We start from the raw sequence: 12,750 nt of genomic DNA, 5'->3' as shown, positions 1-12,750 counted from the left end.
GGCATGCCCGGTGGGACCTTGACTTAGTCTTGGTTCTGCGACACGAACCTACTTGGAAAGGGGACTTATGCAAAGTGCAAAGATTGGCAAGATAGCCTGAGAGAGAGTGACCGAGCTAAGAGATACTATAAAACGGAGAAAGCCAAGTAACACCTACTTCACTCTAGTCCCACTAGCACTTTTCCATTACAAAGTTCACCTCCTTCGCCGTCATCGGCGGGAGGGAGTTCACCTGGAATAGTAATTTCTATACCAATTCCAATTATGGCTCAACCACCACTTCCTCCTCCATTCGCCATTTAATCACCTTTGGTTTTGCCACCAAATTTGGCCCGTCCTGATGCACCCCTCATCCCATTCCCCACATTCTATGGGATGCCGTTGGAGGATCCCACCGCTCATCTAAACAATTTCAAAATTGCTTGTTTGGCCTCACACATCGTGGAAGAAGGGCATGTGATGAATTACTTTAGCACTACACTCAAGGGAGAGGCCTCAAATTGGTTTGCCAAGCAACAACCAAACTCCATCCCAAACTTTGCCGATTTTGAGCAAAATTCTTGGCTGAATTTCGCAAACCTCCAAACTTCTTCGCCTTTTTTGAGCAATTACGCTCATTCAAGCAAAATCACCCGCATGAGACTGTGGAACAAGCAGCCACGAGGTTTAGAAACTTTATTGATCATTACACTCCTGTTTTTAACATTGACCCACTCACCATCATGGACTCGTTTCTACGAGGCATACACCCTAGCATCCAAATTTTGGTTAGAGCTCAAGCCCCAAATGACTTGAATACGGCCATCACTTTTGCTATTAATGTGGAGATCTCTTATTGATGTGTTTATGAGCCACAACAGGCCTCGACTCCATCTCCCTTGTATTATCCATGGCTAGCACCACATACTCCAGTTTTGCCCTCCCCGCAACAACCTTGGCCAACCTCATCGTATGTGCCTCAACTTCAACCAACTCACCCATTCCAATTTCCACCTGTTGTACCACCTCACCTTCAAGTGAACTCACCACCTCTTTTGCCTTTAGCACCCCCACCTTCTTCTAGCGTTGTGGCTCTCCTAACCTCTTCACAAAATTATGTTCTTGCCCCTCATGCTCCATCACAATATGTGACTTACCCTGATTCTATTTCTACCAATCCACCACCAGCAAATCACAAGGGGGGGGATGGGTATGAAGGCACCGCGTCTAGTATTGGGGATTTGAAAAACATGATGAAAAATTACATGAACCACTTAATGAAAATGTGAAGGCTGTGACTTTTGATGTGAATTTTTTAAAGCGCCAATAAAACTTGTTGTCTGCACGTCGCCCTGAGCCTAATCCCACCAATATGGTGTGTCGGGCTTGTCATGAATCCGGCCATCTTTCCAAAGATTACCCCACTATTATTTGCACTTATGAGAAATGTTTGGGTAGGGGACACACAAAGGATATGTGTTATAGTAAGATGCACCATTTGATGAATAGGAGCACTACTTTGCCACCCCCCGCCGGCCCCATTAATCATCGTATTGGTGCCGAGAAACCCCCAGGCCCTAGTTGGACACTTCTTCAGAGGGGATCTCCTAGTTCTCCAGCAATTGCTTTGTCTAGTGCACCACCTACCACACCACTTGTTGAGATTCAAGCTCGATGTCAGTGTGAGCCAGCTATGCTATGTGCTGGCAGATTAGGTAGGAACATGTGTGAGACATAAATGACCGCGTGTCCAGCTGGTCTTAGTGTGTGGACATTAGCTAGGGTTAGAAGAGTGTGGACACAACTCATTGTGTGTGGTGTGGATTATGGATTAGTGCATTATGCTTTGTGTGAGAGTGGACATGGCTTCCCTCTATGGTTAGGGTTTGCAATATACATTAGAGTTTGCTCCTGTGTGTGTGTCTCCTCCTCCTCTACCGTTCTTTCAACATGGTATCAGAGCCTTGTGCTGTTTATTAGGGTTTATGAGTGAGTGAGTGAAGAGGAAGAAGAAGAAGCTGTGAAGCTTGCCATTTGGAGCTGTGAAGCTTGGAGCACACCAAATACTATCAGATCTGAGAGCTTGGCCTACCGGGTAAGGTCTTCTAAACATCCTTGAGCGGATTGCAGGTGATACAGGCAAAAGCAAAGCAAAATAGAGCAAATCAAAGCAAAGAAAAATTCTGGTTTTTGAAGCTTTCCATTAAAGCTTGGGAACATTGATGTATGGTGGAAATACGTGTGATTCTGGCAAAAGACATATGTATTTGACAAAGAGGGATGTATTGGCAACCCATGTGCAAGCCTTGAACAAATTTTGGAGCAATTTGAATGCATTTCAAAGTGTGAAAAACTCTGGTTTTTGAGCTCACACAAAACAGAGAAAAGGAAGCCAAAAATTGATGAAATTGGAGCATGTATTTGGTAAAAATCAAAGCATTGGTGGATTGCACACATACCTAGGAGTGTTGGGGACTTGATTACCTCATCATTGAGCATTACAACCACTCCCAAAGGGCTCTACAGCAAGCGACGCAGCCAGACAGAGAAAACAGGGCAAATTTTGTATTTTTTGACTACGAGGAGATCAAATTCTCAGTGGGTGCTTGATATCTTCCACAACTTCTTTATAAATTGGATGCTTTACACCTTGGAGAAGAGGGCTATGTAATTTGCTTGGTCAATGATGCCTAATTGAGCTGGGAATGAGCTGATTAAATAGGCTGTCCACTGGTTGCAGAGAAACAGAGCATTTTTAATCAAGCAATTAATCCTTGGTGTTTTACAATTGGACAAATTTCTCTTACATGGAGTTGATGGACACTAATGCTAAGCTAATGAATGCCTAGTTGCCCAATTTGGACAAATATTGAAGGAATTAGAGCAAATTTTCTACTGGTTTTTTTTGTTTTTCCCAAAACAGAGAAAGGGGTTTTCAAAAATCGATATGTACACATGTCAGATGGTGTTGATACTCAACATTGAGGTTGATTAGGTGTCAATGCAAGTTGCCCATACTTGATTGCACCATTACATTGTGATTTGGAGCCTTGGAAGGCGTGTCAATTCAGGGTATCCCGCACTGAGTGAGTCAGTTCATCTTGGATGATTACAGGTTGATTTTCTACATCAAATTTGGAGTTTGTTGGCTACCTTGGAGTATCTGGAACATTCATTGGAGAGTGGTTGAGCTGAGGAAGGCTCATTTACAGATTTGAAGTGTGCGAAAGGTGTCTGCATTGAGCAAACATGTCGGACAATCCAGTTCAGATTGTTGGTGAAAAGCTGGATAGGAAGAACTTCCAGGCATGGAAGTACAGGATAAAGAGTTTCTTGAAAGGGAAAGGATTTTGGAATCTCATTACAGGTGCTGAGCCTGAGCCTGAGCTACCTCGACAACCTACATAGCAGCAGCTTATTGCTCATAAGCAATGGTCAGAGAGAGCATTCAAAGTGCTGCATTATCTGTCTATATGTATTTCTGATGCTATGCTCATACACATTCAGGATGCTGAGAATCCCAAAGATGCAAGGGATACTTTGGTCAAGATGTTTGATACAGATACGAGTGCTCGCAAGTCTCAGTTGCGACAGCAGATACATAATGTGAAAAGGAATAAAAGGAGCATACATGATTATGTGCAAGAAATCAAGAAGTTTGCAGATGCATTGGCCACAATAAATGCCCCCATGCCTGATGATGATTTGGTGGATATTACCTTACATGGTCTTGGCAAGGAATACAAATCTTTTGATACATCTATCTCAGTGAGGAGTACAGGTTTACCCGACTTCGATGAGTTGGTTTCACTCTTGTTGGTTGAGGAAATCAAGCTCAGTGATTCATTTCTGGATGCATCTACTAGCCATGATGATGGCAGAAATCGGGCTTTCTACTCACAGAGAGGCTTTAGAGGCAGGGGGAGATTCACATCACGTGAACGTGGTGGTAATGGTCGTGGATGGCAGGATAGGCCTCCACAACAGAATTTTCAGCCTTCATATGGTACTCGAGGTGGTCGTGGATATGCACCTCAGCGAGGCAGAGGTACCCCCCGTGGTCGAGGATGTTGGCAAGGCCAACAAAATTCTATGCAAGACGTGGAATACCATTATTGTGGCAAATATGGTCATATGGCGAGAGATTGTTTCCGTAAACAGAATGATTTGAGAGGGGGAAGAGCACAACGTGGTGGTCATTATGGTGGAAACTATGCACAACATGGTGGTAACTATGCATCAAGTAGCAATGATGGAACTGCAAATCATTTGTTTGCCATGAAGCATGTTGTGGGTTCTATGACAACAAATGCTGAGAATGATGATACATGGTATATGGACTCAGGAGCATCAAACCATATGACATGTCATGGTGAATGGTTTGAGCATATGAAGCCTATGGAAGTGAAAGGCTATGTGGAAACAGGTGATGATACCCAGCATGTCATTACACATGTTGGAAGTGTACCATTGGTCATGCACAATGGTCAGACAAAGTCTATGTCAGATGTGCTGTATGTACCTTTGATCACTAAAAGCTTGGCCTCAGTTGGTCAAAAGTTGGTTGGCCTCAGTTGGTCAAATGGTAGAACAGGGATTACAGGTTCGTTTCAACGAGCATGGACGCTTCATTGAAGATTCAAACATGGATGTAGAGTGATTGCTAAAGGCAAGAAAGAAGGAAGATTGTTTAAGCTGGATGCTGGAATTCCTGAGCTAAAATCAGCCATGTTCTCAAAGAGCAGGAATGTGGTACAGGACATTGATATGTGGCATAAGAGGATTGGACATGTCAATATACAGAGATTAAAGAACATGCAAACAAGAGGCATTGTCAGTGGATTGCCTAGGTTCAAATATGATGGACATATGCATGTTTGTGAAGCCTGTCAGTTTGGAAAGCAGGCAAGGTTGAGGTTTCCTAGAGAAGGAAATATGAGTAGCAGGCCACTTGAGATAGTACACAGTGATGTATGGGGTCCTGCACAAAACCCATCTATCAAAGGCAGTTTATACTATGTTACATTCATAGATGATTTTAGTAGGATGACATGGATATACTTTCTCAAAGAGAAGAGTGAAGTGTTGGAAAAGTTCATGGATTTCAAAGCTTTTGCAGAAAAGCAATATGGCTGTTGGATTAAATGTCTGAGGATAGATGGAGGCGGTGAATACACCTCAAAAGCTTTTGAGCATTTCTTGAGGAAGCATGGAATAAGAAGAGAGTTGACTTGCAGGTATACACCTCAGCAGAATGGTGTGGCTGAGAGGAAGAATAGAGTCATATGTTAAGTGGCTAGGGTGATGCTCAATGAAAAGAGCATGCCATATTACTATTGGGCAGAAGCATGTGCTACTGCAGTGTATATATTGAACAAAACACCTACAGCAGCCATTCATGGAAGCACGCTAGAGATGCGGCTCACAGGTTACAGGCCAGACATTGGACATCTTAAAGTTTCTGGATGCATAGCTTATGTACATGTGCCTGATGAAAGAAGAAGGAAGTTGGATCCTAAAGCAGAGAAATGTGTATTTGCTGGATATGCATAGGATCGAAAGGCATACAAATGTTATAATCCACAAACTAGACAAGTGGTCATCTCACGTGATGTGGTGTTTGATGAGCTTGCTAGTTGGTATAAAGCAAAAGATGAGGGTGTTATTGAGTCACTTGAGGCTGATGTTCATGTGAACTTGCCACCACAAGCAAGTTCTAATTCTACTACTATGTCTGGGCCAGCAGAAGCTGAGAGTAGTAGTGTACGTCCATGGTCAGGACGTTTGAGGCATGAGAGTGTGAGCACTGGGAGTAGTGCTTTGGATAAAGGCAAAAAGAAAGTCGAAGGAATTGGAATCACAGGTTATGAGTCATCTAGTTCAGAAAGTTTGGATGAGGAGCTTGGCATACCTGTTTTACGCACACCTGGTGCTAGGTAGGATAGATATGTGCCACCACATGCTAGAGTTACAGGTGTACAGAGTGACCCGCAGGCATTGCGGAGATCCCAGAGAGTCAGATATCCTGTTGACAGATTGACATATAGAGATCTTGCTATGCACTATGCATATATGACATCTATGGTGAAGCATGTGGAACCTACATGCTATACAGAGGCTATTGGAGAGCACGTATGGATGTTGAGATGGACGCATTGGTCCATAATGATACATGGGACTTGGTTGCATTACCAAAGGATAAGAATGTTATTGGATGTAAATGGGTTTACAAAGTGAAGTGCAAATCTGATGGTTCTATTGAGAGACATAAAGCAAGATTGGTAGCAAAGGGTTATGCACAGACCCAAGGATTGGATTATGATGAGACGTTTAGTCCAATGGCTAAGATGGGCACAGTGAGAGCAGTCATTGCTATGGCTGCAGCTAATGGCTGGGAAATGCATCAGATGGATGTCAAGAATGCATTTCTGAATGGAGATCTACAAGAGGAAGTGTACATGGCACAGCCAGAAGGGTATATACACCCAAGATATCCCACTCACGTATGCAGGTTGAAAAAGGCATTATATGGTCTAAAGCAAGCACCTCGTGCTTGGAGTGATAAGATGAGCAGATATCTTATCTCACTTGGTTTTCAGATTTCTACAGCAGATTCTTCACTCTATGTGAAGAAGACACAGCATGGGATTGTTTTACTAGTCATCTATGTGGATGACTTGATTATCACAGGTGATCATGGTGCAGATGTGATGCATGTCAAGAAAGCTTTGAGTGGGCAATTTGACATGAAAGATCTTGGTGAGTTGAGATACTTCCTTGGAATTGAAGTGGTAAAAGATCATGCAGGTACTTGGTTAGTACAGCGCCAATATGCATTGGATATGTTGGCAAAGTATGGCATGACAGGGTGTAAGCCTATGAGTACACCATTGGAGCAAAATGTTAAGTTGCGGGCTGATTATGGCGAGGAATTGGATGATCCTTCTATGTATAGGAAGATGGTTGGTAGTCTCATATACATGACTATCACACGCCCGGATTTGAGTTATGCTGTGGGGCTAGTCAGCCAGTTTATGCAGAGCCCCAGGAAACCACATTTGGATGCAGTGAGACGCATCATGAGATATGTGAAGACCACAGCACATTATGGTCTATTTTATGAGAGTGGTAAAAGCTTGGACATACATGGCTACATAGATGCTGATTGGGCAGGTAGCGCATATGACAGGAGGTCTACTAGTGGATATGCTTTTACACTTGGAAGTGCCGTGGTGAGTTGGAGTAGCAAGAAGCAACCTACAGTTGCTTTATCCAATACAGAGGCTGAGTACAGGGGTGCAGCCATTGCTACTTGTGAGGCTATATGGTTAAAGAGTCTCTTGACAGATTTATGTGAGCCTATTGATGGCAAAGTTGTCATTCATTGTGACATGAGTAGTATACAGTTGGCAAAGAATCCAGTGTTTCATGCGAGGACCAAACACATAGAGGTCCATTATCACTTTGTCAAAGAGAAGGTGCTGGATGGTACAGTTGATCTTCAGACTGATGAGCAAGTGGCTGATATCTTTACGAAGCCACTTAGCAGGGAGAAGTTTGAGTACTTCCGGACTATGTTGGGAGTACATGGGATGAGCTTGAGGGGGAGTGTTGAGAGTCTTGATATCCCAAGCTCATCTACATCTTCATCGGCAGTACATCATGAGCTTGAGAGGGGCTGTTGAGATTCAAGCACGATGTCAGTGTGAGCCAGCTATGCTATGTGCTGGCAGATTAGGTAGGAACATGTGTGAGACATAAATGACCGCGTGTCCAGCTGGTCATAGTGTGTGGACATTAGCTAGGGTTAGAAGAGTGTGGACACAACTCATTGTGTGTGGTGTGGATTATGGATTAGTGCATTATGCTTTGTGTGAGAGTGGACATGGCTTCCCTCTATGGTTAGGGTTTGCAATATACATTAGGGTTTGCTCCTGTGTGTGTCTCCTCCTCCTCTACCGTTCTTTCAACACCACTGAGAACCCTTCGATTAATATGATCGAGTTAGATTCATCACCCGTGCGAGCCATCACACGAAAGAGGAAATACAAGATTGTTGATGAAGAGGGAGACCCTGAACCTGTTGTTGCTACCCACCCATGCACCCATGTCGCTGTTCCTGTTGTTGCCGATCCTTTACCTTGACCTCGCCACACTCATCCACGCCCTACTCCAAGTAAGTTGTTTTCCCCCATTCTTTCTTTTGACCTTGTTTTTGCTCTTCATCGAGTAGAACTTACCATGTCCCTTCCACAATACCTTCTCACTTCTCCTTCTAGCCGAGCCCTTTTTGCGGAGGTACTGCAGATCTTTGAGTTCTTCCCAGGGAGTGGGTCCTAATCTTCCTGTTGTTTAGAAAGTGGATTCCCTTCTTGCTGAGCGTGAGTGTCCTCGAGTGGAGTGCATGATCCAATAGCTAGTAATTCCACATTCTATTGTTGATGGAGGATCAGGCGTCAATGTTTTGAGTTATTCTACCTTTTCCAATCTCGGGTTATCTTTCAATGGAGTTCCTACTACTAGTTTGTGTATGGGTGATCATCGACCCAGTGAGAGCTGAGGGTTTCATCCAGGGTTTGCCACAGTCATCACTGTCGCTGGGCATATGGCAGAGATTGATTGTTATGTTTTGCGGCTTAGTCCCAGGACCTAGCCAGTACCAGCCTCTTTTAGGGCCACCTTGGATATGGAAGACTGATTGCGTTATTGACATTCCTAGAGGGCGGTTGCTTCTTGGTAGAGGATCTTCCTAAGCGGTTCTCCCTGCTTACCCTTCTTCTATTGTGAGCCCTGGGGTTACTACTGATGTTGAGAGTGATGGGGATGATGACCGGAGTTCTACTTCTTCATGTACACCGAGTTCCTATTGCATTTACCCTGATTCTGTTGAGATTACCCTTGATAATGATGACGAGGAGACTCCACCTTTGGCCAGAGAGGAGGATACTATGAGAGTTCCTATAAAGGGGGATGAGAAAGTTGTGCTTTTGGGAACTTCTTTAGATCCACCATTAAGGGAGGAGATTATTGCTTTATGTCGGGAGTATCAGGACATCTTTGCATGGGATTAAACCGAGTTGAGAGGTTTCCCACCCGAGCTTGTCGTGCACCGCATTCCTCTTAAACCCGACACTACACCTGTACGCCAACGTCAGCGCACATTACCTGAGCATTATAGAGAGGGGGTTTACACAGAAATTAAAAGGCTTTTAGAAGTTGGTTTGATTTTTCCTATCGATAACACTGAATGGGTGTCTCCTATTGTTGTAGTCCCTAAAAAGAATCAGCAGCTTCGCATGTGTTGATTATAAGTAGCTTAACAAATCTACCATTAAGGAATACTACCCTTTTCCTTTTATTGACCAAATCCTTGACTCTTTGGCGGGGAGGGAGATATATGCTTTCTTAGATTGCTTTTCTAGGTACAATGAGATGGCTATCGCTGATGACGATAAGCTCAAAACCACTTTCACCACTATATTTGGCACATGTGCATATCATGTCATGCCATTTGGGCTTTGCAACATGGGTGCTTCGTATCATCGCTATAAGCATGAATCCTTTCATGATGATTTGACCGATTTATTAAAGATCTTCATGGATGATTTGGGGATTGGGACCACGCATGATAAACTTGTTGCAGCCCTTAGGTATGTCTTTCACAAGTGCCGTGAAAAATCAATAGCTTTGAATGCAAAAAAGTGTGTGTTTGGGGTCACTTGTGGCATTTTGTTGGGTCACCTCATTAGCAAGCATGGCATTTCTATGGATCCCCAAAAAGTTGAGGCTATTCTTGCATTTTTGCCACCCACTACCGTGCGTCAAGTAAGGGGTTTTCTTGGAGCTGCTAAACACTATAGCCGCTTCATTAAAGATATGGCACATCTTATTTTACCACACTGAATACACTTCTGCGAGTTGAGCATAAGTTCATTTGGGGGGAACCTCAACAAAATTCCTTCTCTTCTCTTAAAAGTGCATTCACTACCGCCCCATCCTCAAACCACCCGATGCATCCAAGCCTTTTCATTTATTTTTTTCTTGTTCCCATTTGGTAATATCCACTTGCATTGCACAACTTTATGATAAAAAATGCACCCCATTTCATATTATAGCCGCAAGCTTAAAGATGCTGAAACGCGCTACACATGGGTTGAGAGAGCTTGTCTAGCTATTGCTGAGAGTGCTAGGAAGTTTCGCACATATACGGCTATCCATTACACCATCATCTATGTCTCTAAAGATTCATTGCGCCTTTTATTGAATAAGTTAGAGCCCCTTGAGCATATTATACGATGGATTGTTGAGTTGCAGGCCTTTGACTATGAGCTTAAATCTAAACCTCCTGCATTGCAAAAGTTAGTGGATTGCTTAGCTGATGTAATCCCATGCAAAGATGAGCCTATTGCACCTGCACCTCAGTTGTTTCGCATTGAGTATGCACGTGAGTGGTATGACCAAATTGCTCATTATTTGTCCACACTTGAGTTTCCTTCTGACATGAGCAAAGAACCTGCAAAACAAATGAGAAACCAAAAGAAGAAAATTACCCATAATTACACACAGACATTTTACAACACATGTACATGCAACCAATAGGAGATGGGAGTGAGGGAAAAGGTGGCATACTTGGCGAGGAAGCAAAACACATGCGCATGAAAAAAACTACAAAAAAAAAGAGAGGTTTTGTTTTACTATAAAAACCTGCGCGATCGATATATACATTGAAATAACTGTGGAAAAAAGCATCGAAATCAGGGTGGAAAGAAGCATCAACAAGTACGTGGAAAAAAGAGTCAAAAAGTACGTGGAAATAAGCGTTGAAAAATAAATTTTCCACACTCTTTTCGATGGATATTTCGACATTCTTTCGGACGACCTTTTCAACGCTTATTTTGACGATCGCTACTTTTCATTCAAATTCAAAATCTTTTCAGATCTTGCGCGCCCCCAACATTTCAAATTACCTATCACCGACTAGCACCCTCCACAAATACTTAAGGGAGGATTCCCCTCCAAAAATAAGCATTCGTTCCCATTGCAAATCAATATGGAAACCATGGACGATGCCACACCCTCAAATTTTGTTGATTTAGAGGAGAAGACACTTTGCCCATGTACTCGCTGCAAATACCAAGTGGCTCGACGTCAACAAATTTGCAACGATCATACAAAAAATAGAGAATATTTTCGGTGGAGTGATTAGAACATCTAATTAGTGGCAATGTGCACTTCAACAATGACGAACCAGTGAAGAACGATGGAGACCAAGAAGAGTAGCCACAAACGAGGTGATCCAACAACCCGAGGAACTTGAGGCGGATTCAGAGAAAATACTAAAACATGACATGGATGACATGATAAATGCCTGACAGGATGGAATAGAAAATCACGGTTTGGAACACGAAGGGGTAGAAGAAAACACACAATGTGTGGAATACGCTTCCCAAGAAGAGAAATAGCTAAGCAAGCTTGCTCGTCTTCCACTATATCGTGGAGCACATGTGTCTGTTTTACGCGCTTATTAAACTTGCAATTGATTTTTGGATGGTCTAATATACGAGCGTATCAAAACTTTTTGCGTAAGTGATGATATATTATGTAATTAGTGAGTTATGTACCTCTATATGCATTTTCTTAGCCTGACTATTTTATGTAACAACTTATTGAAACATCAAATATTGCGAGAAGATAATGAGATGCTAGTGGACCGTAGTTGAGAAAAAGCAATGTTGCACTCAATTGGCATGGACTACAACACAAACCATGCTTGTCCAAATGACTGTATTCTTTATTTATAACAACGCAGTACAATGTCCGCATTGTGGTACATCGAGATATAGACAAGATGTGCAAGGAGAAAGGGTACTAGAAAAAGTTTTACGACACTTTCCCATCATCCCTCGGATTAAAACAATGTTCAAGTGCAAATCCATTGCAAGATTGATGACTTGGCACTGTAACACTAGATCCACGGATGGTGTTATGCGTGTGCCCGCAGATTCCCCTACATAAAATCACATTGAAGAGAAGTGGGTAGCCTCTCAGGAGGAGGCTCGCCATATTCGACTCGGACTAGCGATGGATGGAGTGAATCTATTTGGTCTACGAAGTTCATTATGGAGTACATGGTCTGTTTGTCTAGGAAACTATAATCTTCCACCATGGCTAGCGATAAAAAAAGGGCATATTTTATTATCTTTGATAGTTCCTAGAAAGTACAAGGTGAAGAATGTGGATGTGTTTTTAGCCCCTTTAGTTAAGGAGCTTCGTGTTCTATGGGAGGGAATTGAAGTTCATGATATTTCCAAGAGGTATGGACAACGTGCGCTAACATTGAGAGGAATACTTATGTGGACTATGCATAAATGGCCTGGCTATGGAGAGTGCTCAGGTAATACTGTAGCTTGTTAATATATTATGTTAAGTCATGATTGTCATCTAAACTTACCTGCTATATAATCTTTTTTGATGTTCTACAGGGCTTTCGGTGTCAGGGTATAATGGATGTCCATTATGTCGGCCGCAACTTGAGGCTGGATACTCAAAGTCTATGAAGAAGATAGTATACGAGGGCCATAAGAAGTATCTCTCCCAGTGGACCATCCTTTGTGTGAGAGGGATTTCTAGGGAGGTCTCCTCTCAGATATGGAAGAGCAGTGATTGGAGGACCTTAAGGAGCTGGATCCAACCTGTACACCTCTAGGAATGAAGCGTCTATCCATTTTCCATCAACTTTCATACTGGAATGACCTTTAGTGAACCATCTTC

At 42.8% G+C, this 12,750-nt stretch overlaps 1 pseudogene; it reads left to right on the top strand.

The window, feature by feature from the left end:
• Positions 1–722: 722 nt before the first annotated feature.
• Positions 723–11,364, top strand: LOC147612115 (uncharacterized; annotated as a pseudogene).
• Positions 11,365–12,750: the final 1,386 nt, after the last annotated feature.

This window comes from Cibotium barometz, chromosome 46 (genome assembly GCF_041138505.1).
Source record: "Cibotium barometz isolate CiBa-2024 chromosome 46, ASM4113850v1, whole genome shotgun sequence".
Classification (NCBI taxonomy): domain Eukaryota; kingdom Viridiplantae; phylum Streptophyta; class Polypodiopsida; order Cyatheales; family Cibotiaceae; genus Cibotium; species Cibotium barometz.
Note: the sequence above shows the minus strand (reverse complement) of the source record. Positions and strands in the feature narration are given on the sequence as shown.